Below are 16,236 nucleotides of genomic sequence, written 5' to 3'. Positions count from 1 at the left end.
TTTACTTGCAGGGATGATATGGGGGGTAATATAAACTAAAATAATGGAATAACAGGGTTATTAGGCCATTGTTTATCTGGCTTTAAAGCTGAGAAGGACAGGCTTTTACCTAAACTGGTGATAAAGCTTACATATATAGAGAGAAGCAGGAAAATAGGAAGTCTGTAAGATAAATCCTAAAATATCTCCCAGCTCTCGGTATCGACAAGGCACTCAGAGCAGACAACATCCGTCCAGGGGTGCAGAGGGAAGCGGAGGCGGGATGGGGGAGGTCCAGCAGGGTTTTTTCCAAGGTCACGCATTGCCAGAGATTCCCCTGAGCCAGGGATGAACTGGGTAAACACAGCCCGAGCAAACAGCTGCGGCCTTGTAGAAAATCTCAAGGCTTAAAGGAATACGCTGGGAAGAGCTGGAGAAGTGAGGTTCTTTGGCACAAGAAGGCAGATCGAGCCATTATGAAACCTGCTCTGCCAGCTCCCCACCCCAATTAATGGTGTGGGGAACATCAGGAGATCATTCTCCTCTTAGGGAACACCAGGAGATGTTCCACCCTCCAGTGGAGATGCCTAAATTTAAAAGCATGAATATGGAATATCTCTTTGCTTTTCCTTCCTGCACCTATCAGTGGGGAACCAGGGTAAGTGATGGCTCACAAACATACATTCCACCTCGGGAAGGCATCCAAAATTAGGAAAAAAACTGGGCATATCTTTCATTCTCACTGAAGTTAATGGAAGCAGGCACATGTTGTAAGAGTTTTATATGCATTCCCAAACTGGAGTCAGATTAATATAGATGTTGACTTTTTAATCAAACAAAGCATTCCTGAAATAATGAAAAAAATGATTTATTACTAATAAGAGTTTACAGGAGAGTTTCGCATATTTTTCTGAAATCATTACTTATTCTCACATGACAAGTCTGAATACTGATAGTTGGGCTTAATAACAGGTTACCTAAAGGATGCCTTGCTGTTCCTATTCACCAGATGGCTTTGGCTTTCAAGCAGAATAACAAAAAATAACAGTGTAAGAGCTCCTATAAGAAATTAAGATCAGTAATTCTCTCATGCTAAAATTCTTAAAACATCTCAGACCTCCAAATAATTCATTGCTGCCATTAATCAGTTTAATAGCCCTGAAGAACATATATCACAGCTCTTTGAAACAGGTGACGTGGTGGTGACACATCCTCCAAATTATTCATACGTTCACTTATCTTACTGAACTTTGTCACATAAAATTCAGTGCTTCAGGTAAGAAGGCAGTTTTGTCCCTGAAGGCTTTGGGTTTTTCTTCCTTATTGACCTACCACTGTAAAGACATATCATTGTAAAAAAGTACTATTGATTTTCAGAAGCTCTTTGGAAAAGTTGTATCTTGCCTTCATTAATAATTGAAGTAGTAGTAGAGCTCTACATCTGGTAGAGAGCAGAGATGGTCTGCATTTAGTCTCCAAATGACTGAAAAATAAGGCAAAACTAAGGAAAAGGTGTAGGAGTCCAAGTTGATGCTGGGGTTTCGGTCCTACTCGCGTTTAGATCTGGGGGTCTGAAAACATATCTGCAGTTGCTGCCTTTCCATGGAGGTACCTGAACTGCACAGGCAACTCAGGATTTTACCTCAGGAGTTTTGAAGAACCCAACTCCTCCACTGAGTGCCTAGGTACATGAATTTAGCTAAGTCCACCTTACACCTAAACCTGCCTGTGTCTGGGAAAGCAGAAGTGCCCCTGCCCTCCCTCACTTCTCTCCAAGGCTCTTTGGTGCCTAAAAGGCAATTCCTGACCCATGCCTCATTTCAGTGTCCCTTGGACATGCAAGCAACTTCAAACCCCTCTTTAGGACTCAGCTCTCTTACATATCTACAGGCTCCCTAGATGTCCCCCAGAATCAAATGTCAGGTGTTGCAGCATGCGGCAGAAATGATGAGCAGCCCATCACCAAGGCATGCTCTTGGATTTTTTACTGAATTTTGGCACCTTCAGGAGTTAGGCAGAGCTTGAGAGACAAGTTCTCAAAAACTTTTAAAAACATTCTGGTGTTTAAATCGTTCTGGGGCAGCATCTGGGATTTACGAGAAATCAGTTGAGCTCTGGGCTGGCAGCTTGGTCCCTGTGTGACCTGGAGGTTCTTGATATTTATTGTCCTGTCTGACGGATAAGGCTGCACCAATGCTACATAAACCTCAGAGGTAAAGAACAAAGTAAAAATCTCAGACAGGATTTCTGAAAGTTTTAAAACTTTTTCCATCAGGCTGTTCCCAGCAGGCAGAAAAATCCTGGCTGAAGAGTAAAGGCTCCTGAAATGAATAGCATAAAAAGATGTCTTTTATTATCTTGCTTCAAAGTACAGATCATGACCATTAAGTTATTCAGGGCTACAAGTTCCAGACCTCCTTTTCCCCCCTTTCATCTAACCAGCAGAGGAAAAGTCCCTAAAATCTTCAGCGTTTACCACAGCCAACGCATCTTTCTCTGGAACAAAACATAACCCTTCCCAAACCCCACAACCGTCCCGCAGCCCACAGCCAGCCTGATTCCAGCATCTGCGCAACGTGCATGGTGACAAGCCAGAGACGGCGGTGTTTGTGTGCTGTCTCCTCGCTGACCTTTAGATAAGAGCAGCCTTCCCCTCCTCTGGTCAACAGGAAAAGCCAGGACAAGCCTGACCGGGAGCGCCCTGCAGCTTGTGGTGGCCTGAGGGCTGGGGGTGGGCCTCTGCCTGCACAGAGTCAGAGCCCTGTCACCACTCGATGGTTTGATGTGCAAAGTTAAAAACATGAGTCTCAGCTGTGCTGAGGGGCACCAGGCTGCTGGGAACAGTCCTGCCTGCCAGAAAGGGGTGGGAAGCCCTTTCTGAGGCCTAGTGCCTCAGAAAGCAGGGTTTGGGCATTGCTCTGCTGGCCCACCAGGCAGCTGGGACAGCCCCAGACTCGTGGACTCATGGTGTGGGTGCATGGCCGGTGCCATCAGCCCCAAACACACAGGATTCATCGATCCCAAATACACACACACTGCTGCTGTGGCTGTCAGGAGACCCCAGCCCTATCCTGCCCTCTGGTATGCAGGTGAGATGAAAGTCCCGTGGTCTTTTGCTCTGGGGGTTTGCTCAACCCCTCTTCTGCTGCTTGGTGCCCATGGGGTTTTTTGGAAGTTTGCACCTTAGAGCCTGGTTCCCTGCATGAAATTTGGCTGAAAACACCAGGGAAAGGTGGGTCCTGGTCCCATAGGGAGCAAAGAACCCCACATCACAGCCATGCTGCTGCTGCCCAGATAAAAAAATGTCTTCACCCATGTGGCAGGCAGGAACGTGGCTGAGGCAAGGCAGCAAATCCAGCAGCAGGGATAGGTAACCTCGGTGCTCATCCTCAGCTCCTCTAATTTGTTTTGATTCCATTGTGACCAGGTCGAGGGGCATCATGGATGTCCTGCTCTGTCCCCTGTCCCCTGCCCCTGTCCCTGGAGCACCTCCGACTTGTCAGCACACTCCTTCAGCAAACCGAGGGGTGTTAGTGCTCTGAGAGGCCTTGGTGAGATGTGGTGTGAGAGGGCTGCACGCTTTTCACAGAAGCTGATTTCCCACCTTAAATGAGAGCTCATTTGATCCCTTTTTTCAGGTAAGACTTTCGCCTGTTGGTGTCAACGGCAGGAGATTACCTATGGAAATGCAGAGAAGCATAGATGAAACATAAACTATCCAATCTAATATATTAACATATTTTTGAGTGATGAATTGCCATTGCCTTGCAAACAGCTTGCTGCTACATCAGCCTTCTGAAGCAGCAAACATAAAATGAGCTCTTTGCTAGCATTATATTAAGGATTTTTTTGAGCTCCCTGCATTCCTGAGTGGTTCCCCAGCCCAAGCCATACATCACCATCATGCACTCACAAGGCTGAGTTAAGCGTGCCGCCTTGTGAGGTGCTGTGTGAGTGAGGAGAGCAGGTGGAGGCACCAAAGCTGAGCACCAACTGGCTTGTTCCCAAGAGGTGATGGGGCTAATGCCAGACAGTCCTGTACAGGGGCTGCTGGTCCTGCAGCCTTTACGTGGCTTTTTAGGGGGCCTCTGCCTTACCTCATGCTCTAGGGCACAGCAGGATTTGGAGAGAGGAATGGTGTCAACAGCGTGCAGAAGAAAGATGCTTGCTGGTTTAGACCACCATATCCACCACTATGCAGCTGGGAGGGCAGACGTCCTCCACCCACTGCTTTTGGGCTTCTTGACTGGTGCATCTGGGGATTGCTCCAGCCAGGGCCATGGCAAGAGCAGAGAGGGATCCAGAGAGGTCTGTGCCCAGAGGTCAAGGCAATGTCTGATTTTGTCAGAATCATCCCCCTAAAATGGTGTAGGAGATTAGGGAGAGGAGAGGAGAAAAGGGGAGGGGGGGGCTCCCCTGATAAGCTCCCCTGATAAGCTTCGTGGGCAGTGATGGTGCACGTGCATGCTGGTGGCTGCCCAGCAGAGCTTTGCAGTGGCTGCGCCCTTGTTTTTACAGCACAAAGCAGGGAAGCCCAGATCTCACACAGAAAAAAAGAAAAGGCAATGTTTCCATCTGTGTGTGGCCACCAGGCAGCTCACAGGAGACAAAAAGAAAAGCTGTATCAGTGCAACTTTCCCAGACAGACAAGCCATAACTCAGTGAGCCTAAAGCTCCCACAACGATCTTTCCTTCAGCTGCTGCAGCCTCCGCTCATTCATTTCCTTCCCTCCCTCTCCGCTGCTTCTTTCATTACCCATTACAAGACCTATTCATGGACATCCCTTGAAAAGTCCCATTTGTCCACGACTGCACCGCTCGCCTTCTCTTCCAGCTACCGGGCATTTTCAGCCAGGGGCCCCATCCCAGGCAATAAACACTGCTTTGTCCACACGCAGCACAGCCCGAGCACCAGCGCACACTGTCTGCCTGCGAGACAGGGGCTGCTCTGGCCCCAGCCAGCTATTGAGATGTCTTTGTGTGATGTTGCCATAGCTACCCTCCAACTAAACAGGGAAAGAGCTCCTTTGTCCCAGATGAAGGCCAGCGGAGTTTTGGAGCCCAGCCTGCCCCGGACGGATAGTGGGGATGGAGCTCACCCACAGCCACTGGGCCGTGTAGTGTTGTGCCCAGAGCTGTGGGGCTGGGTGGACACAGAGGCAGGGGACTGCTCGGGCACAGTACTTTTATATGCACATATCTGTGCGTATGTCTATGCATACACTCTATACTGTGGAGTGGTGGTGGTTGAGGCACCGGTTTGCCAGCAAAGGAGGTGAAACTTGAAATGTGGGGGACTTGAAACAAATCATTCAGGAGCCCTTCCAGCCCTTGGCACAGCCCCTGCATCTCCTGAAAAGGGACTGCAGCTCCCGACCGAACGTGGGTGTTTCCAGACCAGGCTCCAAGGCAGCTCGCAGCAGAGCCGCGAGCACTGCCGCCTCTCCTGCCTTGGGCTCAGCAGCAGCAGTGCTGGCCCTACATTTCTGCACACATCCATTTTGCAAACCCATTCGTGCCCAGTGCACTGTGTGCATGTGTCTTTGCAAACACTTAACAACAAAGCATGGCCATGCCAAGTCCAAGGATCCATGATGGACCACAAAACCTCCAAGGAGAAGGAAGGAGATATGTGCTTAAATGCAAAGTACAAGGGAGATTATCCCATAACTGATTTTTTTCTTGTTTTTGCCTTAACCAGACCTTTAGCTTGATAAAAAGTGATGCTGAGTGTTTCCACACCACAGAAGTGCTGCAGCCTGACGTGGGCAAGGTAAGAGCATGGTGAGTGATGAGTCCTTGCAGCCTGTGCTTGATGTTTCTACGCTTGCACTATAATGCCCTGTGCAGACTTTACTTTCTTCCTAAGTACACAAAATGAAGGGAATGTTATGCAGAGAATATCTCCCATTAAATGCAGAGGTCTTTAGAGAGGAGCGTTGGGGTCAACACATCTAACATGATGCCCACTCTGGGTCTTACTGCTGCCTACCACTGACTTCCTAAAGCCACCTTGTTTCTTAAGGGTGCTTGACAGTTGGACTAGATGATCCTGGAGGTCTTTTCCAGCCTATATGATTCTATGATTCTGAAAAGCAGGGAGAATTTCAGACCTCCTGAGGCTGGGCTCTAGGGACTACATTCACAGCAATTCAGAGAAAAAGGCCTGGACATGTTCAGCACACATTTCAGCTAACATGTAAACTAATTTTGAAGGAAGGACTGAAGACATACAAGTAAAGGAAAAAATATGATAAAAATATAACTGGGTTTTACCAAGGTCGCTTGAGTCAGACTAACTTGATAGCTTTTTGGTGATAAGGAAAGAAAAAAAATAATAAAAAAACAGTAAACAAAGTACTCCATGGGCTTTTTTAGACATGGGAAATGCTTTAGATCTAATCTGTCTGGACTTCAGCAACACTTTTGATAAAAGAGCCACATGGGAAATTATTGTTTGTGTTGGAAGAAGCAGGGACTGGTTTTCAAACTGAAGGTCCCTCCGGAAACAGCCACGAACAAACACAACAGGTTCTGCTGGAAGGAAAACGTTAGGAGCGGGGAGACATAACCGGTGAAATTCCTTGGAGCCAAATTTAGTTAGTTTTCTTACGGAACAGAAAACAGGCGAGTGCTAATGATACTCGCAGACAATGCTGGCCGGCCGGGGATGTGGCCCAGGACTTTAGTGGCTTTTTTGCAGCAAGGTGGAGAGCTTTGTTCAGCTGCAAAGCAGCTGCCAGCAGCCACATTGCACACTCACACAAGGCACCAAACTTTGTCACAGATTGCACCAGGAGAGACTTCTGAGACAGCAAAGGCTGGTTTGTCCTCCCTTACACCTGTTTCTGGCAAAAAATGTGTGTTATCCTGGTCTTAGCTCAGGAAAATTCATTCAAACTGGAACAGGCTGGAGTGTGAGGAAGGCATTGAGATGTTGTAGGGAGCAGCAAGCACGTGCAGTGAGAGGGAATTGAATTAATCTGGCCGGGTCAGTCTGGTAAAGCAACGGCTGAGAGGCAATTCATTTGTGCTGTTAATACATCAAGAGACAGATAAACACCAAAGGGAAAACCTATGTAAGCTAAAGGCAAATGTTGGCACCAGAACAAATGTGCACCAGCCAGCCACAGATAACCTTAGACTGGAAATTAAAAGGAGTTTTCTAATCATGGGAGGAGAGGGCTTCAGCTGCAGCCTGCCAGGAGGAGCACTGCGGTCAGAGATGAGACCTGGCAATTCGTCTGTCCCGGTGGCTTATGACAGCAGAGACTGGTCAAACCAAACCACAGGGGCCCCAAGCCCAGTTTCCTCACTTCCTAAATCCTTTTTGGGAAAGCCTGCCCATAATGACCATGAGAAGCAGTGCTCACACATGTTATTAGAAATTCAAGCTTGTGAAAAAATGAAATATAAATTTTAAAAGGGGGTTCCATGATGTGTATAATAAACTGTACCCTGAAGATGGCTTGGAAGGCAAGGAATTGTGGTAATTGCCCTGGTTAATAACTCTGCACATCCAATTTACTTCTTTCTGCTTTACCCATGTTTGTTTGTCTTAGCTATTAGTAGTATCTTGTTTATTAAATCAGTGTTTTTCAGCCTGTGGTCTACAGATCCTGGAAGGCATTAGTGCTACCTGCAAGCATTTGTGCAAAAAACTAATTAAGAAAAGGAAATCTATTGTCAGGAGCCCTATGTTTGCTCTACAGAAATCTCTATTATAGAATTGACCAAAGCCTGAAAACAAAATAAAGCAGAAAAGCACCATGGTGGGCTGGAAATATTTGGGATGGGAGTTCCCATGATGTATGGTCTAAACACACTGAAAACTTAGATTAATTTATCACTATCAATATAGTCTTCAAATGGAAATATAGCTATATCTTGTAAAGGTGGTTGATAGCTAGATATTTCGATACAAGAAATGAGCATTACAGGCATCTTATGCTGTAGGTAGGATTAGCTAAAGTGCTTGCACATCTACGTTGATTTAAAAGTGTTATCACTCCCTAACTAGCATAGTTCATGTCCTCTGTAATGTAGCCCAAAGCTGTAGGGCAGTGTTTCCATGTTATATATATAAATATACGTATACAAAACACACAAAGCCTGCAGTTGGATAGGATATATATATCCATATGAGAAGTCAGGGCAGAGTCTTTGCATGTCAAAAGGCAGAAAAAAATGAACTATTTCACCCTGCAGTACCTGCTGTGCTCTCACAGTGGGTAAGTCTCTTAGTCAGGGATTTGGGGAGCAGCTGAGAAGCCCCAGCTGTTGGACAGGAGGAGGAATGGTGCAGTGAAGCAGCTGCTCTCTTTCAGTGCTACTTTTGACACTTGCCTTTCAGACAAGTAATTCAGCCCCGTATGCATCAACCATAATATTGCATAGCTTGGTTTTTATCTACTATTTAGTCATGACCTAACGACCCAAAAGGCAAAATCCCCAGCACTATTCTAATCCTCCCGCAGAAGCATCAGGAGCTCTGAGATGTCTCCTGAGACACAATTTACAAATCTGTCCTGCTTTTTAGGCATCATCTGCAAAGTTTGCATACAGATCCAGGGTTATTTGGACCAAATGGTTTGAATCCATTCCCAATGTTTGCAGTTTGAAGTTGGACGCATGTGCCAATTTCTCCTTCTTTAAAGCTGCCAATTAATTATAGGTGGTACTGGAACAGAGAGAGAAAATGAGACAATTTTTCAGGTTTGGGGCTCAAGTGAAGCAGGCTGATGTCCCTGTTGTGTCTCAGACAGGGACAAATCATTTAAGCTTGTTTTCCTATATCATTGTGCAGAAAATGTGATTGAGATCATGGGAGATTCAGGCCACAGTGGTGGGAGCCCTACAGACAAGTTCCACATCTGCAAAGGTCTCTTAAGTCATGACTGATTTCAAAGGCATGCAGGCTCCTAATGACTTTGGTAGCTCTGTGGGTGAGAATTTGCATATGTATGTTGTGTATATATGCCAGCAGTGTATCTACACCAGGAAAGGAGTTCCCCCTCACTGGAGAACAGCAGAGAGGCGGGGGCATTGCCTTCACCATCCCTGTGGGAGCAAAGGACTGCAGCAACCAGGTGCATTGCATTAGTGCAAGTGCTGCTCTGCCACCACAGCTGGTTGTGGTGAGATCGTGGAGTCTTACCCTCTGGAGACATTCAAAACCCACCTGGAGGTGGCCCTGAGCAACCTGCTGTCACTGACCCTTCTCTGAGCAGGGGCTTGAACTACATGATTTCCAAACTCAGCCCTTTCTGTGACTTTGATATGTACATATGTGCAGATACACGACCCCTCATGTCTCAGATGTACTGCTGAGTTACAGAAGCGCCATGAACTACATCCATCAGCTGATGCTGGTAGAGCTCAAGCATCCATCTGCAGACATCTGCATGTGAAACGTAGCGTAAACCTCTTTTATGGAGGATTAAAACCTGCCTCAGTACTTCTTTCCAGCAGCAAACCACCACGGTTATGCTGACATGCAGCAATCTGTGAAGCTGTAATATGCTGAGTAGGTTTCTGAGTCCTGCAGGTAACTGGAGCAAGGAGGAGACGTGGTGAAGGTCTGGCTAACTGATACAGAATCAAATCAATTTATGAAAAAGGGATATAGGCACATTCTGACACTTGCTGGAGCACATTTCCCTGGTAATTCTTGTGACACCTCCCCAGGTCTTTGTGAGAAAAATTAGTTACAAAATTCTGATGAATAAATAAAACTTTTTTAAAGATACAAAGAAAAAAATAACTTTGAATAATAATACACCAATAATTAATGCAGAAAGGAGTATTTTCAACAGTAAAAGCTCTTAATTTGGGTCAACTAGTGACTTAAATAATTAAATAAATAAATAAAAAGCTCTTCAAGAAGATTGCTCTTTAGAAATTGAGTCCTGGGAGCCAGACTCACTGCTGAGTTCCATCTGCTTTGCATCATGTTGTGACACAAGCCCAGATCTGAGCATCACTGGGACCACACAGAGCAGCTGGAGTAGATGGGGATGGCTGGTCCAACAAGCCTTCATCAATTCTTTGGACTTTTACACATTCAGGAAGGGTTTCATTTGTTTGTTTTGGTCTATTTCTTATGGCTGCTCTTCAGACACTGCAACAATGGTCTCACAGGTGCCAAATTTGCTGAGATGTGGGGTGGTAGGGTGACTGACCTGACCTCTCAGAGGAGGAAGTTTTCTGCATAGAGGACAGTAAAGGGGGGACCCTGCTATGGGTTTTTCATAGGTAGCTCTGAGAGACAGTACTACTTAGCAGAGAAGTTCTGTGTTTGCTATTCATCCCCTTAACTGGCAAAACTCACCTCACCTCTTCTTCTCTGGCCATTTTTATGTGTCTCAGACACCAGAAGGTCTCTGAGGACAGAGTATCTTTTGCTGGACCCATAGGGCTTGTACTGCAAACAGTGAAGGAAGATGCTTGCTACGAATTTGAGCAGCAAAACCTGCCTCTAACAAGAAACTCTGCTGGTGCAGTCTGCAGAAAGCCTGTACACATAACCTTCTGGGATGAGACGTTTAGTCAATACACTCAGTGTGGAAAGTAAAATGTAGGTAAGAGCGAGGAATGAGAGCTCTCTTAATCATTGTCATTGATTTTCTGGAATGGCTAGGTGTCTGTTTATAGGAAGGATGAGGTGACATTCTATGTTTATTCAGTGTCTGCTTTGGGTGGGAGGAGATGGCCGTGCCAATTAAGAAGTTTAATTAAAGCAGCAACCTTTCTGTTCCAGAGGTGGGAGCCTGTCATCTGTCAATTTATTTTCATGAGCAAGTCATTAAAGCAGGAGCTGCTGAGGACTTACTCATACAGCCCAGGTTTGCCGTGCATCTTCTCTGGCTGCTGGAAATCATTTTAGATCCAATATTGAGGCCTTTAGGTGATAAACTCAAGGATATGAGTCTGAATAGTTTTGAATTACATCTGTGATGTTTTACCGTGTTATTGAAATCTTCCAACAGCAGGGACATGCTGCTGCAGTCTATTGCAAGACTAATATACCAGAGTTTCATATATGTGTCACACCCAATACATCTTCAGGAGCACCCAATTCCCATTTTTGTCTTGCTGCTTGCAGTGGTGCTTACTTCTACTGGTCATGACTGTTCTGCCTTCCAAAGTAACTGAGTCATCTCTACTGAAAGACAAAGCTTGTGCACCTGGGCCAGGTGAATCCCAAGTCAGCTCTTTTGTGCTCCTCATCGTCTCTGCGAGTTTCTCCAACCAACATGTGTTTTTTTTTCACTATTAGGATATCCATGGTTCTTCCAAGACAGCCTACAGAGGAGTCTTTGGGAGCTTTGGACATGAGGAGATCAAGGATGCAAGAAGCAAAACTGGTCTGCCCCCAGGAGCAATACGTAGTCTGGCTTTGTGGGGATGTGTCATAAACAAAACAGGCAGAAACCATTTTGGTGTTGTTGGCTTAGACATCTTCATATCTCATCCTATGTCCAATGTCTATTATTCTGTGCAGAGGAAAAAAAAAATGTTTTGTGGAAGTCAAGAGATCCCTCCCATAAATGCCAGTCCAAAGAAGTTTGACTTGCTTATACACACAAATAAGACAAACCCTGTGTGCTCATGCCGGTACATGCATGGATTTATGCAGGTACACATACGTGTCTATGCATACAAACACCCATGCACAAAACACAATACATAAGGAGTTGCCTTAAGTAATTTGGAAGTTGTCCTAGTCACTGAATTGACAGTGACATTAGGGAAATATTAGACGTTGGAGGGGACTCAGAAAACATAAAGAAAATCAAATTGGCTGCTGGGAAGGATGTGGCTCCTGTGGAATGACAGGAAGAACCAAACACCTGAGGTTTTCAAAGCCAATTCAGAGTGGTAACTACACAACTCCCACAAAAATACAGAATTATATGGCTGAATCTTCTGGTCCATTATAGGTCTTCTCCATTACAGCTGTGGTTGAATCCCTCAACCTGCTTTGAAAAACTGATCCAAGCATCTGGGCTAGTCAGACAATAGTCAGACAATGGTAGAAGGGCTCCCTGCTGGACATTGTGCAACACCAGGACTGGAGAGCCAAAATACAAGCTGATTCAAGCAGGTATAGCTGGAAGCAATGAAGTTAAACAGAGAATTTAAAAAAAAAAAAAAAAAAAAAAAGCTGAAGATTAAATGTCAGAAGTGCTTTTTCCAAAGCCAATGTCTATTAGCTTGGAGGACATCATCCAAAGAGAGTTATGGAATCCCCATTAGCCGGTCCTTTTGAAAGCTTAGCTACACCAATAACCTTCAATAATACATTTTTTGGAAGAAGCTCATATTGGCAGAGAAACAGGAGGTGAATTAATAGATCCTTTCTGGCTCTGACTTTTATAACTCTTCACGTTGAATCCTAATACAGGAGGTTATCTTTATAGCAGGCAATGAAAGATTTTCCCTGTAGATTACCACTTGAAAAGTACATGCTGCACATCTTTAAAGTACAGGACATTTTATACCTTCATTTGATTTGAAGTAAGTGGAGGACTCTACAGCCAGCTTCAAGTTAATATTTTAGCAAGAATCAATGGCGTAATTAAACTTTATGGATGTCCCTCATCAACAGTTCCACGTGACCAAGTTTACAACATGGTGGTACTTGGATAAATCATTTTGTATTTATGGATGGCTCATAAAAAGGCAGGATGAGGAGTTAACCACGAGGGATGATGGAGTAATTACAATGAGTGGAACAGTTTTAAATACAATTTGTTAATAGTGCTATGAACCAAAATGTGTTTGACTTAAAGGGACAGCACTATCTCATTAAAAAGCCCCTCATGATGAGGCCTGGTTTTGGGGTTAGCCAGTCTTATACATCACATCCAGAAGGATGTTCCCTCCTTGTTTTATGCCTACACTGGCTCAAGGTGTCAACATTTGAAAAATGATCCAATTGCTAGAATCATTCTGAGATGGTTTCTTTTTCCCAGTTAAAACCACAATGGGATGTAGACTTCAAATTCAAGTGCCTAAGTCAGGCATCATAACAGATGGCTGTGTTCCTCTGCACATCAACCCCAGCTTTAGCATGGCTTAGCCCAGTGGGAGCTCCCTGGGATGGAGAAAAGCCTAGCTAGGATGACCCATACCGAGGCAGGTCTTTGTGAGACAGCCTTTCTTGCAACCTGGAAAAGCAGCTGGGTTTAGGAACCACACAGCTTCTTTGCGAATGTTTGGATCAGAATAGGACAGACCCCCGAAGGGAGGCAATGCCCGAGGAGGGTGCAGGCTGATTTCCTACCCCCAGGTCTCCCTCTCTGCATGGGTAGAATTGAGTCCCAACAGAAGTACAGATTCAATGCAGCCAGACATGGCATTTTCTCTTCCAGCCCAGGCATTTTTTGCCAGACATTAGGCAGAGGCAGCAGTTGATTCCCATGAGAAATAGCCATCTTGCCATGTAATTGTAGAGCAGCAGCTAATTCCTGATTAATGGCAGTATAAATGAATTCTGATAAATAGATGAGGAAAAATTAAAAATGAACAAGCCGAACATCACTGCCACAGCTCACTGCCATCTACTGTGACAAATGCTGTGCAATCCCTGCAAGGTTTTTTCCTCACTTCACTCCTACTGCTTCATCATTGCTTTCTTTAAAGAAAGGCAATGGTTCCTCCTGATGAGCATCTTTGTTAAGACACAAGTCTTAAATGAAGGTTTTCTCTCTGCCTAATGTACAGCCCTTCTATTACTGACACCTTCTGCTCACAGTGCAAGCATTTTCATGGGGCCACACTGGCAAACTGCAATTGGATTGCAAAACTTAGGAGCTGCTCACACCACTGATCTCAAAGCAAGTGAGAAGATGGAAGGTGAAGGAAGAAACAGGCTGAAAGAGAAAAATGCGGGGAGGAGAGGAGAAAGGTTGAGTAATGTTATAATTTGCAACACTGGAATAACTATCTGAGTTGATAAAACCTGTAGTGCAGAAGCAAGATTTAATAAATTCCTTGTAAACCTGGTGTGCTCCTTACACGTGTGTGTTTGGGGAAGAGGGGACTCTAGGCAGCTGCTGGCCAAAGCATAAACACCTCTAAACTGAACACTTGTCTATTTGCTGGTATTGGAACAGCACACTCCTAGCAGGGAGCAGGTCTGCTGCCTCGAGTCCTTGCAGTGTTCTGAATGAATGAGCTGAGCAGCCGGAGTCCCGTGCACATCCTTGAAGATGCAGAGCCCTTATGTTAAAAGCATCATCAGTATTCCAGTTTTCTTCCTTAATGTGAGCCTTCCTCTCTGCGGGAAAAAGATTTCAGATACTTGTGCTCTGATAAGACAGCGGCACCCTGGCCTGTGCTGTTTATACCAGTGGCCTGCAGCTTTGCTGTGGTGCGTGTCAGTCTTTGGAAAGTCAGAGATAAACTCACTAGGAAAGGTACCTGAATTTATTTAAGCACAAAATAAAAGTTTGAGTTTTCTCTGACCTTCACTTGATACATAACTACAAGCCTAGCTGAATGCTGGTATATTTAAATCTGGAGTGCAAACACAGACAGCCTTGCAGTGCTTCCCTTTTAAAGGACTGTTTGGGTTTTGGAAACCAGCCACGGACTGAAAGAAATGTGTTCATTGTGTTTCCACCCTAACTAACTGCTGCTAATCTGCTCAGAGGAAAGGTGCCCCTTTTTCTGTTCGCTGGAGGCTGCTATATCAAGGCTCGAAGTTCTCTGTAGGGAAAATAGCACTTAAGAACTGAGATCCACTCTGAGAGGCATTTTGCCAAACAAAATGCATCACTACTGTCATGCCAGGGACCCTCTCACTTTGCACGTCTTAAAGCATCGAGAAAAGACTTAATTACAGCATGGCTCATATTCTGTTGAGGAGGTTGCAAATGTTCTTGGCTGGAATTTTTTGTTTCATCAAAGAAGATTTTCCTTACCTCCTCATGAAACTAAGCATTCCCTGACAGCTTTAAAGCACAAGGTTAGCAGCCGTGCTTTCTGCCACACAAATTCTTCAGTTCCATCTCCAAATATTTCTTGTTCATTTGGAAACATGCTGAAATTATAACCTGTTTCCAAGGACAACCAGGTCCCCAGTGTCAGCTTTACAGGCTCCTCCAAAGAATGATGCTCAGTGTCACACAACACTGAGTAGAGAAAGAAAATAGAATCCCAAAAGGAGCCTAAAATCCCCAAATTTGAGTTGCTGTGGTTGGTTTCAGAAAAGATAGGGAATGAGTCCATGTGTAAGTCCAAGTAAAGGAGCTTCCTTTACTTGAGCCTGTGGTCTCTGGCTACTTGAGTTCTTCTTTGGGTGATGGCACAGGGAGCTTTGCCTCACCACTGCTCCCTTCTGACACCTCAGCTCTTGCTCAAGATCTCCCAAAACATGGACATAATTCACCGTAGTGTTATTAGGATGGTGCATCCCAACACTTGCCTGAGATTGGCATTTTGAGAGTAATCTTTGCTCTGAATAAAGCAAAACAGAGACTTGGACCCATTCTCTTTTACTGAGTGAGCAGAGTATTCACTCGGGAGTGACTGACTGCCAAGCTTACTGTGGAGCTACAAATCTTTATTTGACCCAAACTAATGTATTTCCATTAAAACCTTCCATTTTGAAAGGCTGATACGTAACATTAAAAATAATAATAATAAAATTAAATTAAAAAAAAAAAGTTGAAAAATTCTCAAACAGTTCTATTTTGGATCTTCTCTCTTCCAGATATCAGGCTGCTGTGATAAAACTGGAAGCCTTTTGGTATAATTTGTAATGTCTTAGACGCCTCTGGTTTAGAACGAAAAGCATTCCTTGAGATTAAATAGAAGCACTTTGTCAACGTTTTGGAGTTTCCACTCAGTGAATACAAGGATTAGTTCAATGATCCAGCCAGCTCAGCTCATTGCCAATAAGAACATTACAAATACAATACTAAGAAGACTTTTTTTTTTTTTTTTTTTTCAACTTTTGACCTCAAGGTAGAAATTTCAGTGAAGCATGAATACAGCTGGACAAAGCTTGCATTGGGGGCCTGAGTTATTTCCCTGCTTAAAGCCAGCTGATACGTGTTTGTTTGTAATACCTCTTGTGGGGATGTATTAAGCAGAAGAGTTAACCTGTGTCAACTGATGATAATGTTTAGCATTTCCTCCTGGGAGAGCTTGAGAAATAGGTTAGGTAAACACTGTACAGATTGCAGACAAAATGGCATGTTTGCTGAGGGGCCCTTAAACTGGTGATGCACGAGCAGTCTGGATAAA

Source organism: Netta rufina (genome assembly GCF_964035555.1).
Source record: "Netta rufina genome assembly, chromosome: 3".
Classification (NCBI taxonomy): domain Eukaryota; kingdom Metazoa; phylum Chordata; class Aves; order Anseriformes; family Anatidae; genus Netta; species Netta rufina.
This window is presented reverse-complemented; position numbering follows the sequence as displayed.